This window comes from Choloepus didactylus, chromosome 20, assembly GCF_015220235.1.
Source record: "Choloepus didactylus isolate mChoDid1 chromosome 20, mChoDid1.pri, whole genome shotgun sequence".
Lineage (NCBI taxonomy): Eukaryota > Metazoa > Chordata > Mammalia > Pilosa > Megalonychidae > Choloepus > Choloepus didactylus.
The window spans coordinates 16,687,067-16,710,583 of record NC_051326.1 but is presented as its reverse complement, the minus strand read 5'-3'; the positions used below and the strand labels follow the sequence as shown (position 1 = coordinate 16,710,583).

Here is a 23,517-nt window from a genome sequence, read left to right as displayed (position 1 = left end):
CCTTCTAGTTCTGTAGCTTGTAATGGTTTCTGATGTGCTTTTATGTTATTTGATCCTCACAGAAACCCTGTGAGGTATGCAGCATTTGTATCAGTCCCATCTCCTAGATGAGGATGCAGCGCCTCAGAGTCAGCGTGTGGCGAAGCTTTGAACTCAGTCCGGCGTTTGAGACTGTGAGACCAGCGTTCTTTCCACTATACATGTTCTCAAGGCCAGCTGTACGTCAGACTTAGCTACGAGGCTGGGTTTAGAATATGCAGGTGCAGCATCTCCCCAGCCCCTGGAGACTCAGACTGAGCAGGCAGGGAGAGAAAGGCAGGGAGGTGCTCAGGCACAGACCTTTTCAAGGCTCAGAGGTGGTCAGGGATGGAACCGCCACACTACACTGCACTATAGCACCCGGTGTCCAAATGGATAATGCGGCTAGCAGGGAAGGAAACATTAAACATGACTCCAAGGTTCCAAGGTTTTAAGCCTGTTTACCGGAGTCTGTCTTGCCATTAAATTAAAATTGCATGGCGCATGAGATGCTCAATCCAGGGAATCAAGGAAGAATTGTCTCCTAAACCAAGTTGCTGCCTCAGCTCCACGTGCCCATGTTAGCTCTCATCTTTGAGCTTAGCCAGAGTAAGAAAGCTCTGTGGCATTCCAGAAGACTGGCCCAAAAGCAGTGTGGCTGTTCAGACAACTTCCTGTGATGAAAGGGCGCTACACCTCCCATCCTCAGGAAGAGCGTGGGCCCTGTGAGTAAGGAGTGGCTCTGGCTCACCTGGCCTCCCCATCACCTGTAACTCCTCAGTCCACGTGCTGCTCCAGCCCTGTCAGCACCCAGTTCAAATGGCATCTTTGCAAAGCCTTCCCTGGCTTTCCCGGGTAGAGGGAGCTGCTCCCTCGAGTTCCCACAGAACTCTGGGAGCCCCCACTCCACGGAGGGCTTTCTGGGTCTTTCAGGCTCCCCTTCTTGACAACGAGCAACTTGAAGGCAGGAACCATCTTGTAGCATCTTGTATTTCTGACGCAGGAGAGTCTCAATAACCATTTGCTGATGGACTGACCAAATCTCTCTCCCATTTTCAGCCCTTTGGAGCAAACACCTTCATTTAACTGTTCCAACTTATACTGAGGTCTGAATCCCTGAGTTGAGCCAAGTTTGCCTTCCTCTTATCTTTGAACCTTTGGCTAAGCAAAAGGTCATCCCTTTTATTATATGGGGTTCCATCCCCCATTCCACCCCTTCCCAAAGCTACACATTTGAAAGGATATTTGCCTTAACAACCATTTTCCCATGAGATATCCACATTACTAAACCAAGTTGACACAATTCTAAACCCAAAGCAAAAAAAAAAAACCATTTAGCTCATACAATTTTATCATGGTGAGTGAATGGATTCTCTTAGGCTTTTTGAATTACGGTTCCAAATACAGACCCCCATTGCTGCTCTTGTGAGGAATAAACTGGTTTAAACACTAGAACACATCTCTTTTCTCCTCTTTGCATTACCACATCTTACCTCCAAAGTGGAATCTTAAAATGACCACTTCTTGGATATTTTCTCAAAAGAATTCTGTGAATTCTCTACCCGTCCACATAACTCTATGTTCCCCTCCCCTCTCAAAATGTGCATCTGTGGTATCTGTCCTCTATTTGTCTCTACACATATGCTAAATGAATGTCAATGCCCATTTTGTATCTAGAATTGACTGAATGACTGCGGGAGACGATTAAGCTTCAGAGATTGGCATATATGTCACAAACTTAAGAATAATTACCAACCTTGAGTATATGTACTATGAAACTTGAGAACTCATTTTTTTTTTTTTTTTTTTTTGGCTTTTAATAGTGGGGATTTATTAACTTACAATTTACAGTTCTTAGGCCATGAAAATGTCCAAATTAAGGCATCAACAGGATGATAACTGAACTCTGAAACAGGCTCCTGGCATCGGGCCATCTCTGTCACATGGGGAGGCACATGGCCGGTGTCTGCTGGTCCTTCGCTCCCAGGTTTTGTTGCTTTCAGCTTCTGGTTCCAGTGGCTTCTTCTCTGAGCTTCTGTGAGTCCTGTCTTAGCTTCTCCAGGGCTTTTTCTCCATATTCCTCTCTGGGCTTTTTCTTTCTTTAATCCTTTCATAAATGACTCCAGTAGAAAAAGGATTAAGACTAACCTTGAATGGGGTGGGTCACATCTCAGTTGAAATAACCTAACCAAAACTTCCCACCTACAACAAGTCTGCACCCATAGGAATGGATTAAAAGAACATGACCTTTTCTGGGGTACGTAACAGCTTCAAACTAACACAAACACCTATCAGAGTGTTTGCTTAAAGGGGTGGGGAAGGAGGAAAAAAGCAATAGCAGAAAATAAAAAATATTATCTCAAGGACTCACATACATAATAATATTTCAAGTTAGAAGTAAAGAAAAATTTTCTCTTTTCTTTTTTTTTTTTTTTTTTTTAATTCAGTTTTATTGAAATATATTCACAAACCGTACAGTCATCCATGGTATACAATCAACTGTTCACAGTATGATCATATAGTTATGCGTTCATCACCACAATCTATTACTGAACATTTTCCTTACATCAGAAAGAATCAGAATAAGAATAAAAAATAAAAGTGAAAAAAGAATACCCAAACCATCCCCCCATCCCACCCTATTTGTCATTTAGTTTTTACTCCCATTTTTCTACTGATTTTTTTTTCAATTTTTTAACTTTGTTTATCAAAAAATTAAAAACAAACAGGCAAACAACAACCAAAAAAACCCCACAACATTTCAAACAAAGCAATGGATTAAGGAAAACAAATAACCTAAAATAACTACTTTGCTTCCAATATGTTCCTACCATACCCCAAGAAAATTAATAAACCGTGTCCAAACAGAGGAGTAAGAAAAACAAATAATCTAAAATAACTACATTGCTTCCAACATGTTCCTTCCATACCCCAAGAAAATTAACAACTCCTAAGAAAACAAAGGAATAAGAGAAAAAAAAAACCTAAAATAACTCTATTGCTTCCAACTTGATCTTACTATATCCAAGAAAGTTTACAAACCATAATCATTCCTGAGCATTCCCATAACATTGAGATTACCCTCCATAGTTTATTTGTTCTTATTAGATTATCATTCCCCCTCCACTAATTGGTATCTCTAGGTCCCCTACATTCTACAGTATAAAACATTGTACATTTTTCACAGAATTCACATTAGTGGTAACATACAATATCTCTCTTTTTGTGCCTGGCTTATTTTGCTCAGCATTATGTCTTTTTTTTTTTTTTTTTTAATCTTCATTTTATTGAGATATATTCGTATACCACGCAGTCATACAAAACAAATCGTACTTTCGATTGTTCACAGTACCATTACATAGTTGTACATTCATCACCCAAATCAATCCCTGACACCTTCATTAGCACACACACAAGAATAACAAGAATAATAATTAGAGTGAAAAAGAGCAATTGTAGTAAAAAAGAACACTGGGTACCTTTGTCTGTTTGTTTCCTTCCCCTATTTTTCTACTCATCCATCCATAAACTAGACAAAGTGGAGCGTGGTCCTTATGGCTTTCCCAATCCCCTTGTCACCCCTCATAAGCTACATTTTTATACAACTGTCTTCGAGATTCATGGGTTCTGGGTTGTAGTTTGATAGTTTCAGGTATCCACCACCAGCTACCCCAATTCTTTAGAACCTAAAAAGGGTTGTCTAAAGTGTGCATAAGAGTGCCCACCAGAGTGACCTCTCGGCTCCTTTTGGATTCTCTCTGCCACTGAAGCTTATTTCATTTCCTTTCACATCCCCCTTTTGGTCAAGAAGATGTTGAGAACTCATTTTAAACCTGCCATTTCAAACTTCTATGTGGTATCTTCCAATATTAGATTGGACAGTGACCCAATGGGCAGGCTTTTTCCCTTTTAACTAATGGCTTCATAAAGGCTGGGGTGGAATGTGCTTTCTGGATCTATCTAAAATCTGTTTCCAATATGATGGCATTGCTTCGGCTTCTATATGTCAGTGGAACAATGGAACGCTTGCCGTAAAGAGCATGGACCTTCAAGAGATTTGTTTCCTCCACAATGTGTTGACAGGCTGATCTCTCGACATTTCTTTCTTTGAAAGGGAAACCAGCAACTACTTGGAGACTGTGACTGAGTCACATCACTACAGGTGGAGGCACAGCCATCCCCGTGTGGGCCCGAGTCGTGAGGGGAGAAGGTCATGCTGGTTCGCTGCCTGGGCCAGGAGGCCTTAGAGGAACATTCCCCCTGATGCAGAAGGAAGTGGTGGTGGTGGCTCCCGCCTAGCTTCAGGCCCACCAAACCAAACACACTCAACCCCCCTGCATTTGAAAAAACCTCCTTGACTGGGATGATGGGTGAAAACGCTTAAGGCTCTGGGCCTGTGTTCTGATGAGAATCCCACACGTGTGAAACAGCTGCCTCCTTTGATCTCAAACACTGAAAGACAAGTTAAGCAATCCACTGAGACCCAACTGTGTGTTCATGGGCGGACATCTTCTACATTGGGAAACTCAAATAAGGGGCTCCACATCCTGTTTTCGCCCCAGGGCTCTGGAACATACTCTGTATATGTCCACTCACTGTTTATGCACCCCTGGGTAACTGAATCCCAGGGCAATGGGACAAAATCACATCACTATAAAGATCAAGGAATAATAGCATTCGATCATTGTGTGAGTAAGGTAAAGCAAGACAGAGCAGAAAGAGCTCAGAATTTGAAACTGGACATTTGGGACCCAGGTTTAATCTGGTTCTGCCATTTACCACCTCTGTGATCTTAGGCAAGCTGCCTCCTATCTTTCTCAATTGTTGAATGACACTGGTCATTCTTATTTTGCAGGATTGTTGTGAGTAAGTGAGATAACGTCCATAAAGTTTCTGGCATAGAGACTGCCTCATAGACAGTGGTGTTCCATAAATGACAACTACTATTCAGACTCTTTTACTTCCATAAAACAGAAGACAGTAAGAACATACTAAAGGAATAATCATGCCATCTGGGTAGACAGCAGGCCCAAGAAGGAGAAGACCAAGCTGGTTTATGGTTTAAGCACAATAAAATACATGACCAATAGTAGCAGTGGCCAAAACCCTCTCTAAAGCATAAAGGACATGGAATGGACATGTGTGTGCCAGACAATGCCACTTAAAGAGTTTGCTCCTAGATCTGGTCCTTTCCTTTCCCAAGGGACAATTTAACTATTCGCTGATTCTAAGTTTCATGAGGAAGGGACCATATCTTACTCATGTATCTGACACAGTGCCTGGTCCAAGACAGGAGTTCCAGAAATAATTCTTAATTGAATTATAATAGTGTACTTGACCCTGTTATCCAGGGAAACAGAAAACAGCACACACGTTATAAATAATGCCATTGCAATAACCCTTCTGGCATTTTTATAATATGTATAGTCAGCCAAGTACTACTAAGTACTGTTAGAGCCCCTGATGGGATCTTTGATGTAAAAAACGACAATAACAATAACAAAACCTAAAGTGTTTCAAGATTATCCCTACTGAATAGGCTAGGTTTGTTTTGAATCCTTCCACAGCCCATGTTCACATCTGTGGACTCCCTTTTATGGGCTCTGGAGCTATAAATCTAAATAAGACAGATAAGGTAGGAGCCTAGCTAAACAAAATCCCCACCAAAATGACAAACATTAAAACAGGAGTGGCCCCTTTTTTTCTCGTCACCGCCCAGTTTTGAAAGAGTCTGTTTCCCTTTTACAAAGGGTTTGCTGTCTGAGAAGTGAACATTTCACTCAGGAGACCAAGTCACTCCCCAGCTAGGTATTTCCCAAAGGAGTTGTACTGTATGTTCCAGAGGATGGCTGCCGAGCTATCTGGTTGCTATAATAAAGCACCTTGATTTTATCTGTGGTTGGGCAGATTAGGCTTTTGATAACCTCGGTCCATTTCCCTGAAAATGAGGGTATGTATCCAGTTGCTGACTCATTCCCAGGGCCGAGGGCACAGAAGCCTACAGAGGGTGGAGACTGCAAACACTGACACTTCTGAGCTTGGGGAGGAGGAGAGGGAAGGGAGAAGAGCAGGAGCAAACAAGCACCCAGAGGGCTGTTCTGGGTTGATTATCTTCAGACATGTTAGCCTGCAGCCGGATACTGGATGGACAGCAGTGATTCCTTTCCGGTTTTCATTTTAAGAGAAAAGAGATTTGGCGTGTTTATTAAGCCATCAGGTTGCCTTGGAAGTTGGGCATGTACCTGTGGTGATAACTATAGAGCAATTTCTCTTGTTTGTGACACGCCTCAGCTTGGTGTGCTGAGGTGTTGGATATGCTTATGTCTTTGTAGGTGTAAGACAGTTTTAAGTGGGCAGTATTCAATAAATTTGGATATGTAAAGCTGGCCTCTCATTGGGAAGGATCACAATGTAGCACTGTAAGATTTCTTGCAGGGAACACACCAGGATTTTGGAGACAGTTGAGTCACTGGGGGAGGGTAACCGAGTTAATGGAAACTTCAGGAGAACCAGAAAGTATTCTGAGCAGGGCATGGGGGTGAGTAAAACTTGGGAGGCCAGCAACATGTGTGCCCTCAGACAGAGCCAGCCCAGAAGTGGGGGGCCCTTCTATAGCACCGTGTAGGAAGACCAAGTAATGTGGCTGCCGAGTCACCTTTTCAAGTGATGGGTCTGTTGCTTGTCCCATTCTTCTAACTAATAAAGATCTATTTTTATCACTAATAATTATACTGTTTGAGTTCTTTCTTTTTAAAGTTACTATATAATATTTGATACACACCAAAGAATACAAGTTCTGAAACAAAGTGGGAAAAAAGAATACCCCTGAATCTGCTCCCTCTCGGAAGGAGAACATAAAGCATGGGGCTGAAGGCACCCGTGAGCCCCACCCCATCTTCCTGCCTCTCTCCCCAGAGGGAGCCACTATCCTCAAATTCCTGTTTCTCATTCCTTTGCCTTTTGAAAAAACAGGGTTTGATACAGATTTCTGTATCCCTAATAATATAGTTTGCTTTTGTTTGTTTTTGAGCTTCTTACATAAAAATTATCTTATACTGTATATCCCGTGACTTGCTTTTCTCAAACAATGTTAGGTTTCTAAGATTTCATCTTTATTGTGTGTAGTCTGTCATTTTCTCAGTTGTATAATAGTCCATTGGATGAATTCAACTCTGTTATATTTACCCATTCCCTCACTGATGAACATTTGTTTTTTTTCCAGTTTTTACCACAACTAACAATGCTACCATGAACATTCTTGTACATGTCTTTTTAAACTTTTGGGGCAAAGTGTTGCTAAACCTTTTCTGTGTTAGCCACAGGGATTTCAGGGTGTTTCTTACAGCTGTTATGCTTTTCTGCCCAATACAATCTCCATTTCAGAATCCACTAATGTGTGTGTGTTTGTGTATTTGTGCTTGTAATGGGATCAGGGCTGGGGGAGTGGGAGGCAGGGAGGTGAGGCTCTAAAAGGTCACCACCAGGGATCCTTGTGGTGACGGAGATGTCCTGCACCTTGATGGGCTCAATGTCAATATCCTGGTCATGACATTGTACTACAGCTTTGTAAGATGTTTCATTGGGGGAAACAGGGTAAAGGGTGCACAGGAGCTCTCTGCATTATTTCTTCCAACTGCATGTGATTCTACAATTATCTCAAAATAAAAAGCTAACACACATACACACACACGAAAAACTGAAAGGTAAATATGGAGATGTAGTAACCACATTATAGAAAGCTTCTGAAAAACAGAGAAGTGAAGTGGCATTAGGTAAAAAGGATGGCTCCTAGAACCAGATGTGTGACCTGGTGCCAATCTTTTAACCTTGGTTGCTGACTTTAAAAACAAGGATGATAGCTGTTCTACTGATCCCTAGATTGATTTGTTTGAGGATGATCAGCTTAAAAGAGATGATAAATGGGTTAAGTAATTTAAAATAATGGAAGGTACTATCACTGATATTGAACAAGCATTTCCAATAATAAAGTGGGATTGACAGAAGCATAAATATAAATCCCACCTAAATTCATTAATGTAGAAGAGCTGCAAAGTTGTTCCGAGGTTCTGAGCCTTCGTATCAACTCTCATCAGGATCGAGGGAGGTTAGGAGTTGCACATTCATAGGAACAAGACATCAAAAGTGCTTGTTGCAGGTGCAGACAGGATACGTAACATGCAACTTTTCCTTTAAGAAAGAAAAATTAAGAATGTATGCTGGTATTTACTTAACTTTATTTGTATAAAGAAACTCTGTAAGGAACTATAAAAAAACAACTAATAAAACTGATAAGAAGAGGAACAGGGTGGATGGAGCAGGGGTGAGAGCGAATTTCATATAGCCTATGTATTTACTTAGGTGAATAATTGCCTAGTCAAACAATAAAGTAAAACATTTTAAAAAGTAACATTCTTTGAGAGAGTGTATTTGGGTATACGCTGGGGGGGAGGGGAAGCTCCTTTTTGTTTTCCTCAAGTGCTGTCACTGGAATATGTGTGACGTCTGTATGTGTGTGTGTGTGTGTGTGTGTGTGTGTGTGTCTGTGTCTGTGTGAACAAGTCTGCACACGCTAGTGAATTCTGGCCAAGCTTTACCTTCTTCCTGTTTCCCAAAGCTGGAAATGCCCAGGAGTCATGGAGAGGGAGTTACTGGAGCAGCCACCCCCACTTTGCAATTTTCTGTCCTTCAGTTCACTTTAAGAACACTGTGGCAGGTTGAGTTATGTACCCAGAAGAAACATGTTCTTAATCGTAGTCCTTTCCTGTGGGTATGAACCCATTCTAAATAGGATCTCTTAAGGATGTTATTTTTAGTTATGGTGTGACCTAACTGAAAGAGGTTGGGTCTTAATCCAGATTACTGGAGCAATTTATAAACAGAAGAAATTCAGGAATAGTGAGAGAAAGGCATGTGGAGGAGAGGAAGCTGGAAGTCAAAGGAGCCTAGAAGAGAAAGGAGAGGACTTTGCTGAGTGACGGCAAAGCCAAGGAACCCAAGGACTGCCGGCCAGCCAGACCTTGGGAGGCAGCAGGCCTTCCAGCCTCGGAAAGCCCGAGCCAATAACTTCCTGTTCTTAAGTCAACCCACAGTGTGTGGTTTTATTATAGAAACCAGGAAATTAACACAGTTTTTGGGACCAAGAGTGGAGTGCTGCTATTACAAATATCTAAAAATGTGGAAGCGGCTTTGGAATTGGGAAATGGGTAGAGGCTAGAAGAACTGTGAGGCACTTCAAAGAAAAGCCTAGACTGCTTTGAAGAGACTGTTCATAGAAATATGGACGTTAAAGGTCCTTCCAGTGAGGCCTTAGAAGGAAATGATGCAGGTGCTACTAGAAACTGGAGGAAAGGCCATCTTTGTTATAAAGTGGCAGAGAACTTGGCTGAATTATGCCCTAACGTTGGATTGAATGCAGAATTTGTAATCAATGAGCTTAGCTATTTAACTGAGATTTCCAAGTTAGCTGAGGAAGGTACAGCCTGGCTTCTCCTTGCAGCTTATAATAAAATGTGAGTGGAAAGGGAGAAGCTGAGAATTAAATTCTTAAGCACAAAGGAACAATAAATGGATGATGTGAAAAAAATCCTAGCCTATCTAGATAGTGTGCTCTGAGTCTAGGGCCAGAAGTGGCTTTATCAGGGACTTCTCTGAGCCTCTGGGAAGAAAGTCTCCAGAGAATTGGGCTCCACATGAGGGTTTAACCAAACAACCCTTTGCTATGGAAAGTGTAGCTGACTATGGATTCAGAAGTCAGGATTGCAAACGCAGTTATCCAAGAAGGATTTGTGAGAAACCCTTTTGTTTGATGGTTTGGATTCCCTTGTACTGCAGGCAAAGCCGACAAGGTTTCTGTGAAATGAGCTGAACCATTGCCACCCAGGAAAATAAGATGAGCACCAATCTATTTAATTGTATTATTATCTTACATGGGGAAACTGAAGCTGACGTAACTCACTTCACAGGGTACAGTGAGATCAGAAATTGAATCTGAGGCCCTTAGTCCTATTCCAGTACTGTAAACACTAATGAGCACACCCTTGGTCATAAGTAGCTTAAAAACTAATGCTATCTCTCAGGCACCAAAGTTAATCTGGGTTGTTTCAGAGGACTTTCTAGTTGTTAAAACTCGAAGAGCTGAAATCAAGAAGCAATTATTTCTGAGTATGTTGGTTTTTTATAGCCCCCATGATCTCTGGAATAATGGAAACAAATGATGTTGGAGTAAACTCTCTTTGAACATTAGAGTGTGTAGTCTTCTTTTATTTACTCTGTGTGGAGTCCACTGTGCCTGCAAACTCCGGCTGTACATCTCCCAGAAGAATGGGTCTTTTGAAGTATTCTGTCCCCTTGGTTAGAGACCAACTGAGCATGTTTTCATCTTCTTGTAAATACAGTACTCAAGCACCATCTCATTGAAATGGTTTCTACCTTCTCATTGTCTGGTTGTGGTGGGACAGTTTGAATTGAGGGTTTTGGCCCACTCCACTCTTCCACCATAAAACAGAGACTACGTCATTTGGAGATGTTTGTTGAGACCACATCTCATTTCTGAGGTTTTGATCAAACAAGAGCTTAAGGAAAAACTCTGTGAATTCTTTTAATTTGTCTGACATAGGAAATAGATGGTAATACATATGAGGTTTCAAAGTATATAGCAAAAAAAAAAAAAAAAAAAAAAGTGAGAGAGAATAGTAGCACAAAGACATTTAAAAAAAAGACAATGTTCATTGGGAAAAGCCTCAGAGAATCATCAGACTGTGAGTTTCTTATGAAAAGGACCATGACCCATTCTGCCCGTAACTTTACCATTCAGTATGGTGCCTGGCACAAAGAATAGGCTTATATGTTCATGGAGTGAAACAGAAACTCAGTGGCACCTGGGAGTATATAAAATGGCAAGCCTTATCTCTTCAAATGTTAAAGTCTATAAACCAAAGTTAAATAAAACTTGATGTCTAACCTGAGAGACTAACTGGAAAAATGAATCAAATTAAATATACATCTTCTTTGGGAAACAAAGCTGAACTGACACAATGGTTTAGATCAAAGATTACTGCGTGGCTGGCATTTAAAATGTGGGGCTGCTAGTTCCCTGGCTGCAATCACACTGATAGATTCTTTTCTGCAATTATCTTCACTAGGCTCACCTGTCTGCTGATCACTGGGTTCCATGGTTTCCCTGGAGACATGGAATCCTTAATCCACATTTTCAACACTGGGGCAAGTTCAAAAGACTCGCAGTACAAAGGGACAGCTTCCCAGCTGTGGTGCATTAGAAGTAGGAGGACCCCCATAGTGCCTCATTTGCAGAAAGGAACTAGAAAGCAGGATCTCTACCCACTGTGTACACTGGGGGTGGGATTCTCCAGGCCCTATAATTGTTATTTGAGATGCAGTGTAGTGTTGTAGGGTACTCCCCAACCTCTTTCATATCATAGCACTTACGCCCAAAATGGTACTATTTTATGGCACCCTGGGAACACTGCCTGGGGCTGGCAGAGGTTACTGACCTGTGGGCTCCTGCTCTCCCCAGGACTGAAGAGATCAGTAACCTTTCCATAGCCGATCCCCAACCCAGCAGTGTGTCCCAGCACTTGGACTGGGAAGATTTGGTGGAATGTTGAGAACAAGAGTTCTGGAATCTGAAGGTCTTAGTTCAAATGCTGTTTTCTTCAACTACTAGTTACGGGACTTCTGACAAGTTACTTTATTTCTAGGGGCCCTAATTCCCTCATCTGTAAAATGGGAATAATAAGCAGCAACTTCCTCAGGCTGTTGAGAGGGTTATATAGAATTATGAATGTAAAGTACCTAGTACAGTACTTCTCATATAGTGAACACTCAATAAATGACATTATTAGTGGCATTTTTATTATTATTCCCTGTCACTAAAGGTCACTTCTTATCATTTCAGCAACCCCTGATTGAGAACAGATTTGATGGAAAATAAAACACCAAGATGACTGAGACTGAAGAAGGGTTGCCAATAAGCTACCTGCTTACAGGTGAACTTTGCCTTGCTATCCCCCTAAACCATGGCTTAAGTTTAGCCAAGAGTCATTCACAGTCCAGAAGTCACTCCCCACAGCCCACTTCAGGACAACAAAAGTCAGGACATGTAAAGAACTTGGACCATTTCTATGGGAGGAAACAAGGTTTCTAGTTCCAAAGCAGATCCAGTCCAGTGGGAAGTCTGAGCCCTGAACGAAAGGGTTCAGTCAGTGCAAACCGTTCAGGACCAGCTGGACTGGGGACAACCTTGGTTCTCTAGGATTCTAGGTTAAGCCGGTAAAATCCTCTGCCACACATTTGTTCCATGTAATTTTCACTCATTCATTCTTCACCTGGATGTCCACAGGCTTCTAAAACTCAACATATCCCAAGCTGGGCTCATCATCTGAAAGACTGTTCTTCCTAATTGAATCCCTGCTTCAGCTACCCAGATGCCTACGGAAGAAACTCGGGAATCACACTAGTTCTTCCTAGCCCTTCACCTTCTACTTGGGATCAGTCACTAAGCTTCCTTGAAACATCTTCCTTAACTCCATCTCTCTATTATAACTGTTCTGGTTCAGATCCCATAATCTTTTGCCTGAACTTTCTAAATAGGTCACCTGGCCCTACTCCAAATAATCCTCTACATAAAACCAGAATAGTCTATTTCTAAAAAACAAATACATGTGACACATCTCTACTGAGCATTCATCAATAACTTGCTGCTTTCCTCAGGACAAAGTCCAAATTTGTCATCCTGGTATATACAATGTTCTCTGTGTTCTGGCGTCTGACTGCCTCTTCAGCTTAACTTCTCACTACTCCCTGGTATCTGCTAGACAGTTGAGAAATTCTACACCATTTACAGTTCCTCACATACACTCTACCATTTCTTCCCCCAGGGCCTTTGTTTATGCCAGCCCCTCTGCCTGAAATGCTCTTGTAAACACCCTGCCCTACCGGTGTGAGCGTCCCTCCTCTTTGTTCCCATGATATTGGTGTGTGCCCAGCAGTGCACCTGAAGTTATGCTTCATTGCTGTTTTTATATGTTCATCTCTCCCAACGTGAGCCACTTCAGGGCAGCCACCATTCATCCTGGCATTCCTCCAGTCTCAGCAGTGACTGAACCAGAGCAGGGGCTTGATACATGTCGAAGGATTAATGAACAAATGAATGAAAGAACTGTGCATAGGTCAGATCAGGAAGCTTCCAGAAGGAAGGAAGGAAGGAAGAGAGGAGGGAGGGAGAAAATATACCTTGGAAAGAAGAAGTAAAATTGTCTTTATTTGCAGTCAACTTGATCATGTATAGAAAATTCCTAAGGAATTTACAAAAGGTCAATATGCAAAAATCAATTGTATTTCTCTATATTAGCAACAAACAATTAGAAAATGAAAATTAAAAAAAAACTCATTGACAATAGTAAAAACCACATTTAGGAATTAATTAAACAAAAGCTATGTATAGCCTATATGAAGAAAACCATAAAACACTGCTATGAAAAATTAAAGAGCTACATAAATGGAAACATATACCATGTTCATCAACTGGAAGACTCAATAGTACTAGGATGGCAATTCTTCCCAAATTCAATGCAATCCCAATCACATCTTTTGTGATTCTAAAATTTTATGGAAAGGCAAAGGACTAGAACAACATAAATAATTTTGAAAAAAGAAATAAAAGGTTCGAGTATTTATACTACCTGATATCAAGATTTACTATATAAAGCAAAAGCATAGATCTACCCTCAATATGGTCAACTGATTCTTTACTTTTTTTATATAATTTTTTTTATTAGGGAAGTTGTAGGTTTAACAGAAAAACCATGCAGAAAACACAGGTATTCCCTATATCCCCACTCCCCATTAAAAACACCTTGCGTTACTGTAGTGCCTTTATCGCAATTGATGAAAGAATATTATTATAAATGTAGTATTAATTATAGTCCATGGTCTACACTGGGGTTCACTTTTTGTGTTATACAGTCCTATGTTTCCTTTTTAAATTTTTATTCTAGTAATAGATATAAAACCTCAAATTTCCCCTTTTACGTACATATATATAAGTCAGTGCTGTTAAGTATGTTAATGGTGGTGTGCTACCATCACCATCATCGTCATCCATTACCTTTCAGTCACTCCAAACAGAAATTCTGTACCAATCAATCATTAACTCCCCATTCCCTATCCCCAACACTGCCCCTGGTAACCTGTGTTTTAGTTTTTGACTATATGAATTTGCTTATTCTAATTATTTCACATCAGTGAGTTCATATAATATTTGCTCTTTTGTGTCTAGGTTGTTTCACTCAACATGACGTCTTCAAGGTTCATCCATGTTGTCGCATGTACCAGAACTTCAATCCTTCTTACAGTTGAATTATATTCCATTGTGTTGTATATATCACATTTTATTTATCAATTCATTGGTTGATATACACTTGGGTTGCTTCCATCGTTTGGCAATTGTGCATAATGCTGCTACAAGCACTGGTGTGCAAGTATCTGTTTGAGTCCCTGCTTTTGATTCTTTTGGGTATACATCTGGCAGTGGGATTTCTGGATCATATGGTAATTCTATACTTAACTTTCCAAGGAACCACCAAACTGTCTTCCACAGCAGCTGTGTCATCTGATGTTTCTACCAACAATGAACTAGTGTTCCTATTTATCCACATCCTCTTCAACACTTGTTGTTTTCCATATTTTTTAATAGTAGCCATCCTAGTGGGTGTGAAATAGTAGTATCTCTTTGAGGTTTTGATTTGCATTTCCCTAATGACTAAAGATGTTGAGTATATTTTCATGTGCTTTTTGGCCATGTGCACATCTTCTTTGGAAAATTGTCTATTCAAGTATTTTGCCCATTTAAAAATTTTTATTCTTGAGTTATAGGATTTCTTTATAGATTCTGGATATTAAACCCCTGTTGGATATTTGGTTTCTAAATATTTTCTCACATCCTGTAGGTTGCCTTTTTACTTTCACGATGAAGGTAGTCTGATGTATAAAAGTTTTAAATTTTGATGAAGACCCATTTATCTATTTTTTTCTTCTGTAGATCGTCTTTGGGTGTAAAGTCTAAGAAACCATTGCCTAATACAAAGACACGAAGAAACTTCCTTATGTTTTCTTTTAGGAGTTTTATAGTTTTGTTTCTTACATTTAGGTCTTTGATCCATTTTGAGTTTAATTTTTGCATATAGTGTGAGGTAGGGGGTCCACCTTCTACCTTTTGCATATGGATATCCAGTCTTCCCAGCACCATTTGTGGAAGATAATATTCCTTCCCAATTGAGTGGACTTGGTACCTTTGTCAAAAATCAATTTGCCATAGATGTGAAGGTTGATTTTAAGCTCGCAATTTGATTCTATTGGTCTGTATCTCAGTCCTTGTGCCTGTGCCACGCTGTTTTGATTACTGTGGCTTTGTAATAAGTTTTAAAATTGGGAGGTGCGAGTCCTCCAACTGTGTTTTCTTTTTCAAGATGGTATTGGCTATTTGGGACCCCTTACCATTCCACATAAATTTGATGCTTGAATTTTCCACTTCTTCATAGTAGGCTGTTGGAATTTTGATTTGAATTGTGTTGAATTCGTAAATCACTCTGGATAGACTAGACATCTAAATATTTATTCTTTCAATCCATGAACATGGAATGTCCTTCCATTTACTTTGGAAGGTGTTTGATTTGGTTGGCTAGTATTATGTATTTTTGCATCCATATTCATAAGGGATATTGGTCCATAATTTTCTTTTCATGTGGTGTCTTCATCTGGCTTTAGTATTAGGGTGATGTTGGCATCTTAGAATGAGTTAGGGAGCATTCCCTCCTCTTCCATTTTTTTGGAAAGATTTGAGCAGGATTGGTGATATTTCTTCTTGGAGTGTTTGATAAAATTCACCTGTGAAGCCAGCTTGTCCTAGGCTTTCTTTTTTTGAGACGTTTTGATTACTGATTCAATCTCTTCACTAGTTATTGGTTTGTTGAGATCTTCTACTTCTTCTTGAGTCAGTATAAGTACTTTGTGTGTTTCTAGGAATTTGTTCATTTCATATTGCTTATCTAATTTATTGGTATATGCTTGTACCTAGTATCCTTAATAATCTTTTTTATTTCTGTGGAGTTGGTAGTATTGTGCCTCCTTTCATTTCTGATTTTAGGTATTTGCTTCCTTTCTCTTTTTTCTTTGTTAGTCTAGGTAAAATTTAGTCAATTTCATTGATCTTTTCAAAGAACCAACTTTTGGTTTGTTGATTCTCTCTCTTTTTTAAAAAAAAAAAATTCTCTATTTCATTTATTTCTGCTATAATCTTTATTTCCTTCCTTCTGCTCACTATGAATTTAATTGGCTTTTCTTTTTCTAGCTATCCAGTTGTGCAGTTAAGTCTCTGATTTGAGATATTTCTTATTTTATAATGTGAGCATTTAGAGATATAAATTTCCATCTCAGCACTGCCCTTGCTGCATCCCATAAGTTTTGGTATGTTGTGTTCCCATTTTCATTCACAGCAATATATTTCCTAATTTCTTTTGTGATTTTTTCTTTGACCGAACTGTTGTTTTCGAGTACACTGTTTAATTTCCACATATTTGTGAATTTTCCACGGTCAACTGATTTGTGACAAAGATGCCAAGGTAATTTAATGGGGAGAGTATAGTCTTTTCAACAAATGGTGCTGGAACAACTGTATTAGTAAGGAAAAAAAAAAGATTCATGTCCCTCATCTCACACCACATAACAAAAATTAACTTGTAACAGGATCACAGACCACATTTAAGAGCTAAAACTATAAACATTCTAGAAGAAACATTCTAGAAGAAAACAATGTAGAAATTCTTTGTAAACCAATACAGGCAAGAATTTCTTAAAACAGGGCACAAAAAGCCTGACCCATAAAAGAAAGGAATTCATCAAAATTAAAAACTTTTGCTCTTTGAAACACACAGTTAAGAAAAGGAAAAGGCAAGCCACAGTTGGGAAAAAATATTTTCAGAATGTATGACTGATAAAGAGCTTGTATCCAAAATGTATAAAAAATTCTTATAGCTAAAAAACAAGATAAACAATCCAATTAAAAACAGGAAAAATATTTGACAGACATTTCATAAAAGAACTTACATGAATGACAAATAAGCAAATGAAAAGATACTTAACATCAGTAGTCATCAGGGAAATGGAAATTAAAACCACAATGAGATACTACTATACATCCTAAAATGGCTAAAAGTAATAACACTGACAAAGCAATTGTTGGAGAGGGTGCAAAAGAAACGGAACTCTCATTCACTGTTAGTGAGAATGTAAAACATTATAGCGACTTTGGAAAACAGTACCGTAGTATATTGCAGAGTTAAACATCCACTTGCCATATGATCCAGCACTCCCACTCCTAGGTTTTTACTCAAGAGAAATGAAAACATGTGTCTACACAAAGACTTGCACTTGAATCATGTTCATAGGAGCATTATCCTTAGCCAGAAATTGGAAAGAACTCAAATGTCTCTCACCTGGTAAATGGATAAACAAAAGAATGAACAATGGAAAACCACTAAGCACTAAACAACAATGAAATACTGACACAAGCAATAACATGGATGAATGTCAACAACGTTACACAAAGTGAAAGAAATCAAACACCAAAGACTATATACTGTATGATGCTATTTTTATTAATTTCTACAAATTGTATAATAGAATAAACTCATTATAGTGACAGAAAACAGTGGCTCCTGGGCTGGAGGTCAGAGGACGGGATCACCTCAAAAGAACGAGGAGACTTTCTAGGATGATGGAAATGTTCTGTGCCTTGATTGTGGTAGTGGGTAGGTGACTGTTTGCAGCTGTCAATAATCATTAGTTTCCACTTAAAAAGGGTGAATTCTACTGTATGTAAATTGTACCTCAAAAAAGATGGAAAAAAAAATAAAATGTCTTGCGGACTTAAAATCATGTAGTCAGCTAGGAGGTACGCAATATGTAAATGAAAAAGTGATTAAACCTTAAAACCGAGTAACATTTTCTGGCTATTTTCCTTTTGCTGAACATTCGTGACTTCTTCAGGCTAGTGTTGAGATGTCAGCTGTACAGTACTGAACATACACCGTTGTAAAAGTATTTACTGGTCTTAGAACCAAGCCATTCAAATATAGGAGAAATACTTAACTGGGTTTTAAGAAACCTGGTTTCTAGTCCTATTTTCCTAACATCAAGCAGACCTTGAGCCAGGTGCTCATCTCTTTGACCCGTCTAAGTAATGGAGTTTCAGAGATTCTTAACTGGGGTCCCGGCACCCCCAAGGGTCTCTGGTTAACATTTAGGGCATCTGAAAACTTGGATGGGAAAAATGTATCTTTGTTTTCACTAACTTTTATCTGAAATTTAGCATATCCTCCAAATATGAATGTAGGCAACATTCCACAGCAGTATTAGCAATACCTGTGACTCTGGTACCAACAAAAATCACAGAGATTTTTATAACACATTTTAGGTGTTTCATATTTAAAAATACTATTTATGCTCATTACTATTTCAAAATTACAGCGGTTATCAGACTTCCCACTGGATATTGTTATTTACCTGTTAACAAGGAAGCTCTCACAACTCTATCTCACAATTTTTTACATTTAATAACAATATTTCAATATAACTGGATTCTTTTGGAGTCTGTGCCAGTTTGAATGTATTATGTCCCCCCAAATACCATTATCTTTGATGTAATCTTGTGTGGGCAGACCTATCAGCGTTAATTAGATTGTAATTCTTTGAGTGTTTCCATGGAGATGTGACCCACCCAATGGTGGGTGATAAATCTGATTGGATAATTTCCATGGAGGTGTTGGCCCACCCATTCAGCATGGGTCTGAATTAAATTACTGGAGCACTATATAAGCTCAGACAGAAGGAGCAAGCTTGCTACAGCCAAGAGGGACACCTTGAAGAATGTACAGGAGCTGAGAGTAGCTGCAGACAGTTTGAAGACGGCCGTTGAAAGCAGACTTTTGATCCGGAGAAGCCAAGAGAGGAAAAACACCCCAAGAGCAACTAAGAGTGACATTTTTGAGGAACTGCAGCCTAGAGAGGGGCATCCTGGGAGAAACCCATTTTGAAACCAGAACTCTGGAGTAGATGCCAGCCACGTGCCTTCCCAGCTAACAGAGGTTTTCCGGACACCACTGGCCATCCTCCAGTGAAGGTACCCGATTGCTGATGTGTTACTCTGGACACTTCATGGCCTTAAGACTGTAACTGTGTAACCAAATAAACCCCCTTTTGTAAAAGCCAATCCATTTCTGGTGTTTTGCATTCTGGCAGCATTAGCAAACTAGAACAGAGTCTTTTATACTTTATTTTCAGCATTTAAAAACACTGTTCTGAGAATGGGTCCACAGGCATCACCAACGGGGATTCTGGCACAAAGAAAGTTAAAAACCCCTGAGCTAGACGACCTCTGTTCATTCTAGTGCTGCAAATTCTCTTCAAAAATGGCATAGGGACTGGATGCTTCATATTGTAAATGAGATAATTAAAAGCACTTTGAGTCTGTAAGGTGATAAACAAATAAGATGTTGCTTTCTATAGGCCCATGGGTGACATGGAATTTTTACCAGTTTTACTCCATGTTTTCTTAACTAAGCTACGGGGAAAGAAGATAGGTAGCAATATCCATTATTTGGGACCACAAATCTTCTAAAGAAAGACTTTCAAGATTCATGGGTTCTGCCTTATTTTGATCCTGATTTGAACAAAGAGAGATAATATTAAAGAATTAGGTGTAATATGGGTATTGTGGCTACATCTTTTTAAAAATACTTATCTGTTTGACAGACACTTGGAAGTATTTTTAGGTGAAATGATATATCTGATATTTGCTTCACAATGCTCCAGAAAATCAAAACAATTAAAATTTAAAAGGAGGGAGGGATCAATGAAACAAGATAGACAAAAGTACAATATGGGTGATAAGTACATGAAAGTTCATTGTATTTTTCTCTCTACTTTTGTGTTTGAAATTTCCATAATACAAGTTTTCTTGAAAAGGAGTCACAGGCCCTCAGTTTGGATAAAGTCCACAAAAACGTTTGGACTGTAGTCAGTTAGAAAAAAAGAAAGCAAAACCAAAAAACAAAAGCATGTCACAGTCTCCACAACTCCCTCTTTTCTTTGAACTGGGCTTACTCCCACATCTACTCTGCCCATTTGGCTCCTGTAGGCATCTGACTTTGTAAGTTGGTATGGAGTTTGTATGCTGAAGCACTACAACTGACAACATTCACCGTGCCTAATCAGGTTAAATCTCGTTTCCAATAATCAGCAGCTGGTTAATTCTTTAAGTCACTTAGTTTTGCTCTTTCTATGATCACAGGGTGAAACCCTAACTCAGGCTAGCACATTTATGCCACTGGCCACAAAGAGGAAGGGGCAAGGGATTAATGTTGATTGGAAAAAACTGGTCACCACCACTGAGAAACAACTCCAGCTTTGTGCCTCGCTGCCTTCAGATCAGTAATGTTGTCTCTGGTGAGATGTTCACTCATGTTCCTCAGAGATGAGTCATTCTCCAGCTCTCCAATTTGTGCATGGTTGGACACTGGACCATCTACTTTTGTCCCAAGGGCTTACCAGTTCTCTGTGACACTCTGAAGGCTTTCTAAATTCATCACACTTACTTGAGGATACTGCCAACCAATTATCTAAGGCATTATAGTAATGCAGTTTAACACATAGGCTCTGGAATAGTTGCTGCTTTAAATCCTGGCTCTGTTGCATACAGATAACATATTTAATCCTTCTGTGCCATGGTTCTGTCATTTGTAAAGTGGGGTAATACTAAGAATTATCTTCAGGATGTTGAGAGGATTAAATAGCTACAGTTATACACACACACACACACACACACACACACACACAGAGTACCTGGAGCACGGTATACATTCAATGCATGCTATTATTATTACTATTATCTTCAACAATAGCAAAAAAGTTCTGCACCAACCTAATGCCCCTGCTATACCAATGTCAATGATACTTTAACATTAATTTCTAAGAAAAAGCCATACTAAATTAGATCAATACTATAAAAGTTACTCTTTGTAAACAGCTTCCTTTCTCTCACTGCAAAGATGCCTTCTTTGGTTACAATTTGCTATTTGCTATCAGCCGCATAAGTCATCAAGTCAAAACCACCAAAAAAGTTTTCATGACCTTTCTTTGATCAGAGAAGCTCACTTTAGCAATTATTATAATCCAATAATTACAACTGAAAAAAAATCATACAACATAAATAAAAGGGTATGGGGAAAAATTAGTTGCATGGTATTGTGCATCTGATCTACAGCCTCTTTACAAGAAGTCCTTTAAGATCATTACAAAGGGGTCAATGTATTATAATAAAGAGAATATTCCCAAATGAAGATTAATGAAATACATTCTTAAATGTCAAAAATGACAAAAAAAAGACTTCCTGGAAGTTTCAATTCAAGTCAAAAACATTGACAGTGACTGCTAATAGACTACAGGTATTTGAGATGGAAAAGCAAGATAAAATGTGAGGTAATCAGGTGTGCTTGTATGTGTAATCAAAAGATGAAAACTGTTTTGCCTAGCAAGGCTAACCACTTTCAAGGAAAAAAACTGATAAAATGTTTAAAGTATATGAAGGATCCAACAGATGTTATAATTAAAGATTATTTAGAAAGTAAAGTACATTTTCCTTTACCTTTTAAAATATTCTTTTATCATTTCAAACAATATAGGAAATTGCTTTCAATTTTTGTTCATGATCAATTTTAGATCTGTTGTTTTGATAGCTATTATTACTACTAGAAATGATAAAATTAAATCATGAATCTTTACACATGCCTGATCTGAGGTAAACATGCTAACTCTAAAATAATATTATTCTATTCATAGATTTGGTTTGGGATGAATTCTAATACATAGCTTGGAGTTCCTAATTTTAATCATTTTAAAATTCTGAGTTGCTCTTCAAACATATTCATTTAGATAAAAATGTGATTTGAATCTAAAAAAGTAAGCAAGTTTTGACAAACAATACAGTTTTGGTTTTATTGAATTATCTAGTAGTCATCTTCTTTGTTGATGCTAAATATCCTACAACAAAACAATGAAACATTTTTTTTCTGTGGCAAAGAGAAAAAAGTCTGTACAACTCTGCTTTGAAAGTGAGTGGCTACTACTACGATAGACTTGCCTCTTAAAGATGAAGCTATAGTGCATAAAAATCAGTCAATTTTCCCTTGGCTTCAAACAAAATAAGTTTTACCAGAAACTGAGCTCTCTGAAACCAAAATAACTGTTTTCTGGATTTCATGTAATGTCAAAAAGAATGGATGGAAGGATGGATGGGTGGATAGATAGATAGATACATACATAGATAGATACATAGATAATAGATGATGATAGCTAGATAGATGAAGACAAATACAGAAAGAAGAATATGTAATGTCAAAAAGAATGGATGGACGGATGGATAATTAGAAATAGATAAATGGATGAAGACAAATACAGAAAGAAGAACATGAGGAAATCTGCATAAACTTTAATCATTAAAAACAAAATAAAAAACCAGAGTAAGAAACTCATCATTCACTAGGCCAAATAAATCCCGCCATATCCCTCTGCATCCCCTATAACAACCATGAAATTGAGTAACAGACACACCAAAGTCCTGCAAAGATACACTGGAATAATGAACAGAGCAAAATACAAAGAAAATGTTTTTATTTTGTGTATAGCCTTTTCTATTATTTCTACATACAGTCTCATATTTTCTAAAGAAATGAAAAGAAGAAAACAGGAAAAAACATATATATGACAATAATAGCACAAACAAGGAGGAAAAGAATTAAAGCTGCTATATTTTACTATAATTAAGTCACTATTAACCTGAAGTAAATCATGTTAAGTTAAAAATGGTTTCTACAATCCCTAGAACAAACCATTAAGAAAATAACTTTAAAAAATCTAGTTAAAAAATCAAAAGAGGAATGAAAATGGTATACTAAAAATATTGTTTAATACAAAATAAGACAGTAAAAGTGGAACACACAGAAATGAGACGACAGAAAACAAATCAGAAGAGCAGACCTAAACCCAACCCTATCAATAACTACATTAACTGTCAATGGCTTAAACCCTCCAATAAATGGCAGAGACAGTTAAAATTGATACAAAAGCAAAACCCAGCTATATGCCATCTACAGGAGACATATTTTAGACTTAAAGATTAAAAAAGGTTAAAGCAATAGGATATAAGACATACCATGCAAATATTAAACATAAGGGAGCTTAAACGGCTATATTAATATCATATAAAATAAACTTCAAGACAAGAAATATTAGACAAATGGGGACATTTCATAATAAAGAAGGGGTGATAAAACCAGGAAGATATAACAATTATAAATGTATATGCATCTCACAGTAACAATTTTATAATTAAAAGGAGAAATAGACAATATAACAGTTGTAATTGGA

The 23,517-nt window shown here is 38.5% G+C and overlaps 1 protein-coding gene across 3 annotated transcripts in view; it reads right to left on the bottom strand.

Annotated features, from left to right (window-relative positions):
- BABAM2 (BRISC and BRCA1 A complex member 2) overlaps window positions 1-23,517 on the bottom strand; it is a 514,378-nt gene that overhangs the window by 53,503 nt on the left and 437,358 nt on the right. Inside the window, exon 11 of one of the 3 annotated variants that reach the window (XR_005213277.1) lies at window positions 8,041-8,205. The exons of the other annotated variants lie outside the window; for them this stretch is intronic. The gene's annotated coding sequence lies outside the window, so the exon portion shown is untranslated. The remainder of the gene's footprint in view (window positions 1-8,040; window positions 8,206-23,517) is intronic. 3 annotated transcript variants of the gene reach the window in all.